Genomic DNA, 5,685 nt, shown 5'->3' with positions numbered 1-5,685 from the left:
CAAGCTGCTTAATGGGGATTTAAACCATGTGTGCTGTCTGTTAAAAAAAAAAAAAAAAAAAAGCCTCTTTCCCTAATACTTATTCCTCTCAGTACATTTTCATGAAGTTTTTTACTCCTTTTCTCTTAAAATTAGAAGTGGTGTTTTCCTAGGGGAAGGGGTAGTAGAAAGGACCCTAGAAGACTAAACAGGGTTTTTTAACGGAGATGGGCGAAGAAACGGCATAGCTCCTCTGTGATTTTTGACTCCAAGACAACAAGAACTCGGGTACTCTGTGCTGTTGCTTACTTCTAGCTGGGGCAGAACTGCAAGCCCCTCGTGGATAGGATTGTGTCATCTTCTTGTTGATCCGCTGCTGCCGAGTTCGTGCCATATACCTTCTAGGTGGTAATGAGTGCAGAGTTTCGTTTATTTCAAAGCAAGTTTATCCTAGTTCATGCTAACAGAAGTTCATGGTGGTAGAAAAAAAATTCAAGTAACTTGCAAACCTCACTGATCTATTCACCTAATAAAATGTTTTAAGTGCCGACTCTGCTAAACACCATGTAGGTAAAACTAGATAAAGATTCATTTACTTAACATGCTTTCCGTCTGCCAGTCACTATCTAGGCACTGGATATCGTCGTTAGATTGTCAAGCAAGTTATGATCTAATTGGGGTTGGGGAAAGGAACAGTGAGAGAGGGGTGAATCATGGAAACTACCTGGAGGAGAGGGAGCCTGGGACTGTCTAACATTGTGAGGGAAAGCCTTCCAGGCAGAGGAACTCATGTAAACAAAGGTATGAAGCCTAGACAGCTCACAACAGGTAAAAGAACAATGGCCAGTATTCATGGGGCACCCTTGTAAGGATTATTTAATTTCAAAGAACGGAAACACGCTCAGAGGAACTCAAATTTATAAAAAGGTGTTTATTGACAGGGAATCTCAGGGAAGCCAATTGCAGGAAGTGTAGCCAGGCTGCAGCCATTGTGTGCCTCTCAGGACATCTGCTTCGCCCTAAACACGTGTTCCATTCTCTTCCCTTCTGGGAACTGTTTTCTCTCTGCCATCTCTTACATTTTGCTGCTTTGGTGACTGGTCCGCACAGGGCATTGGGTTGCCATGGTTTGGGCTCCGTGCCCCACTTCATGCTACCTTACATCCCTTATTATCTGTTTACCTCATTCATCTGGGGGCTTCTCGGGAGAAGAGTGTAGGTTGAGCAAACGTGTCCAAGCCATCTGTACATACGTGGCCAGAAATAATGGGAGAACAAATCTAGAAAGTTGTTTGGAACTCAAGCTTCAAATGCCCCCCTAAGATGTTTTAAAAAAAAAAAGTGGCTGCCTCTGACAGTAAAGTGGCCCAAAGTCGGCTTTGGGATGACTCTCCTGTTCTCAGTAGATAAGATGAACTGGAGGACAGACGATTGAGGGCAAAAATTCTTGTGACAACAGCCTGATTCGTGTAGTAGTAGCAGGTGAAATACGACATGAAGGGGAAATATAATAGGTGAAATCAACTAATCAACTTGACTTGAAAACTGGGTGTGGAGGGTGAGAGAGAGAGGAGTCAGAGTGGTGCTCTGACACTGAGCCTGGGTTTCCCCGCAGCATACATACTGGAAAAATCCAACAGAAGGGAGAAGTATGGTAGAGCAGTTATGAGTTCCGTTTTGAGCATTCTTTTTCGAAACTGTGGGGACATTTGGGTGGTGGTCTCTAGCAGTTGGTTGGCATAGACCCCTGAGGCAGAGATGGAGGGTCATGGTGAGAAGCGCCATCTGGGTGGGAGACAGCAGTTTCTGCTTATGTGTATGTCAGGTGTTCTTCACTGGGTGACAATTACTTATACAGGTTGAGATGTTAACATGCTTATATCATAGGCAGTGTGACTTTGTGTTCGTGTTGTTTACTGAAAAATCCTATGCCTATTGAAAAATGTTCATAGTGGTCTGGGGCTAATGGCAATAAGTCACACATTTGGTAAGATATTCTTTCAGCTTGCTATAGAAAAAAAAGACATTAGCAACGCGTAGGTATGTGTTTTTTTTTCATATATTTTTTAAAGATTTTATTTATTTATTCAAGAGAGAGCACGAGCCGGGGGGAGGGAGAGGGACAAGCAGACTCCCCGCTGAGTGGGAAGGCCAATGTGGTGCTGGATCCCAGGACCCGGAGGTCATGACCTGAGCCACTTAACCGACTGAACCACCCACGTGCCCCCATATTTTTAAAACAAAGCAAATTCAGTTTTCACTAAAAATACATAGGGTTTCAAACATCAAAAAGTACAAAATGCTATACATTAGAAAATCTCCTACCAAGAGAAGACCACTTGATTCACTTTTTTTGCTCCTTTCCTCTAAATACAGATAAATACCCTGAAAAGAATTCAGCAGACAATTATAAAAGGAATCTGAAAGGTGGAAACGAGAGGGCAGACTGGGAGGGAGCTCAGGACTTGAGGAAGGACAGTACACGTGAGTTCCCTGGGTTTTGTTTCTAATCTCCCTTGTACCCAGGTCTGGGCCCTGTGGAGTACCTGCAACCTAGAAGTGCCAGCAGGCATAGGCGCCCCCCCAAAAAAAAGAAAGAAGAAGGAGAAGAGAAGGAAAAAAAAAGAACGAACAAAAAGCCTGCTTTTTCTTGCTAAAAGACCAGGAAAGGGGAAAGCCTATTTCCCTCCCCATAACCAGCAACAGCAGTGGGCTCAGTCCTGTTGAGCAATGCTCATGAGGACCTACCTGTTGCCCATTCCACACCTGACAGCACTACAGTACGACCTATCCCTAGTCCCCCACAGCACCAGGGACACCCACAGGCCTGGCGTCTTATAGCCTTCTAACCAGGAGCAGAACAGGACCTTGGGAGGTTTCCTCCTACAACCTTAACCTCCAGCAGCAAAAGGCCAGATAAGTGCTTCCTGCTTCCGGCGGTACCTACAGAGATCGAACAAAAGTCTGCGAGCGCCAGGCAGCCAGAGAACAAGTCAAGAGAAACTGCATTCTTTGGGTCCAGCATCGCTCAACCCCCACCTAGTGAAACCACCTGGCCCAAGGAAGTGCCTTCAGCCCTTACTGGAAGTACCAGCAGGCATTGAGTGACAGTCTCAGGAAGCCAGAAGAACACAGCAGGCCAGAATTGCATTACAAGGGCTCTGGAAACTAAATTGTCATTGAAACTACAGCCAAATTTAAAGAGTGATTGCCTGCTAACATACAAAATTAGGACTTTAAAGCAGCCATTATAAAATTGCTTCAAGCAATGATGAATTATCTTGAAACAAATGAAAAACTAGAAAATATCAGCAAAGAAATAGAAGTTATAAAAAAGTACAAAATGGAAATTATGAATAGGAAAAATAAAATAATCAAATTAAAAACTATGATGGGCTCAATAGTACACTGGAAATGTCAGAGAACAGAGTCATTGAACTTGAACACAGACCAATAGAATTTATTCCATCTGAACAACAAGAGAGAAAATAGACTGAAAAAGAAATACTACAGCTCCTCAGAGACTTTGGGACAATAACACAAAATCTAACATTATTGGAATCCCAGGAGATGAGAAAGAATGTAAGACTGAACAACTATTGGAAAAAATAATGACTGAATACTTCCCAAATTTGTCAAAAGACCTAAACCTGCAGATTCAAGAAGCTGAATGAACCTCAAAGAGAAAAACCCAAGGAAATCTACACCAAGATATATTATAATTAAATTCTGCAAACTAAAGACAAAGAAAAAAAATCTTAAAAGCAACCAGAGAGAAATTATGTATTAGCTGTTGGGGAACAGCAGTTCAGATGACAGCATGATTCTTACCGGAAACCTTGGAGGGCAGGAGGAAGTGGCACAACATTTTTCAAGTGCTAGAAGAAAAGTCAAGTGCAAGTTCTATATCTGGTAAAACTATCCTTCAGGAATAAAGGGAAAGTAACGACATTCTTAGAGGAAAACTAAGAGCATTTGTTCCTAGCAGATATACCCTTAGAGAAAGGCTAAAGGAAACTCTCCAAAAAGATAAGATACCATAACAGGAGGAGGCTTGGAATTTCAGAAATGAAAGAACAACGAGAACAATGGAATGGGTAAAAATAGGGGTAAATATAAATGGACTATCCTCATGAATTTTAAAAATCATATTTGATGATTGAAACAAAAATTATAGTACCATCTGATGTGGTGCTCGATGTATGAAAAGGAAATACCTAAGACATTATATTTAAAAAGCAGGGAGAACAAAAGATCCTAAATGGAAGTAAGCAAAACCATACACTCAAAAGCGAAAAGTGAAAATGGGATTTTAAAAAATGTTTAAGTAGCCCACCGGAAGGCAAGAGAAACAGAGGGAACAAATAAAAATAAAAAACAGAGCCACCCTCCCATGCCCTCCTCACTGACACCACGCTCCAGTTCCTACTTGGATTTACTTTTAGTACCATGGTGGGAATGTATCTGGCTCAGAACTATGACATACCAGACCTGGCTAGAAAACTTGAAGAAAAAAAGGACTTGGATGCCAAGAAGAAACCCCCTACCTAGTTCATGGAGCAGACTCCAGCACTACCTTCTGGATATTCCGATTCTGCTGTTCTTGAGGGCCTCCTTACCATCTGAACCAAAATTCCAGCCTCAGTGATTTTCCTTTCTTCTAGATCCTCCCTTGGCTCAGAGCACAAAGGGGGCCACAAGCGAAGAACTATGCTTTTCCAACCTCCTCATCTCTTCCCTTCCTCCTTCCAGCCACTTGAGATGGCCTAAGACTGGAACTATGGTGCTAGATTAATGAATGTGACCTTTAATTAGTAGTCTCTTCCTTCATTCTTTGGGATTTCTACTACTTTTTTCCTAAAGAAAAATTGACGGGTTTGCGTAGCTGATTAGATTAAGCAGTGCTGATTACACAGTAGCAATTATAATGGATGTTTAAACATTTGGTACTAAGTTATGTTTTTTTGGGGGGGTTTTTTGTTTTTTTAATTTGACAGAGAGAGAGACACAGTGAGAGAGGGAACATAAGCAGGGGGAGTGGGAGAGGGAGAAGCAGACTTCCCGCTGAGCAGGGAGCCCAGTGCGGGGCTCAATCCCAAGACCCTGGGATCATAACCTGAGCCAAAGGCAGACGCTTAACGACTGAGCTACCCAGGCGCCCCCTAAGTTACGTTGTTTTGAATTAATTAAAATTAAAGTCTAGAGGGAAAAAAAACAAATAATAAAATGTCAGTATAAGCCTTAGCCTATCAGTAATTACTTTAAATGCAAAAAGTCTAAATACTACAATTAAAAGACAGAGATTGGAAGGATAGATTATTTAAAAATGGCCCAAGGACATGCCCTCTACAAGAAATGCATGTCAATCATAAGGACCATAGGTAGGTTGAAAGTAAAAGGTGGAAAAAAGATATATCATGTTAACATTAATTTTTGGGGGGTGCCTGGGTGGCTCAGTCAGTTAAGTACCTGCCTTCGGCCCAGGTCATGATCCCAGGGTCCTGGGATGGAGCATGACATCGGGCTCCCTGCTCAGTGGGGAGCCTGCTTCTCCCTCTCCCTCTCCCTGCCTCTCCCCCAACTTGTGCTCTATCTCTCTCTCAAATGAATAAATAAAATATTTTTTTAAAAACCTTAATTTTTTTAAGTGGCTATATTAATATCAGACAAACTGGACTTCAGAGCAAAGAATAAAGAATCAGTCCA

The 5,685-nt window shown here is 42.0% G+C and overlaps 1 protein-coding gene and 1 pseudogene across 13 annotated transcripts in view; both read left to right on the top strand.

Moving 5' to 3' along the window:
* Window positions 1-5,685, top strand: part of MAP4 (microtubule associated protein 4) — a 171,412-nt gene that overhangs the window by 138,635 nt on the left and 27,092 nt on the right. The window lies entirely within an intron of this gene.
* Window positions 1,738-5,679, top strand: LOC115940847 (short transmembrane mitochondrial protein 1 pseudogene; annotated as a pseudogene).

Source organism: Leptonychotes weddellii, chromosome 1 (assembly GCF_054177405.1).
Source record: "Leptonychotes weddellii isolate Sample4059 chromosome 1, ASM5417740v2, whole genome shotgun sequence".
NCBI lineage: Eukaryota > Metazoa > Chordata > Mammalia > Carnivora > Phocidae > Leptonychotes > Leptonychotes weddellii.
The sequence above is the reverse complement of the archived record's forward strand: the minus strand, read 5'-3'. Positions and strand labels throughout refer to the sequence as shown.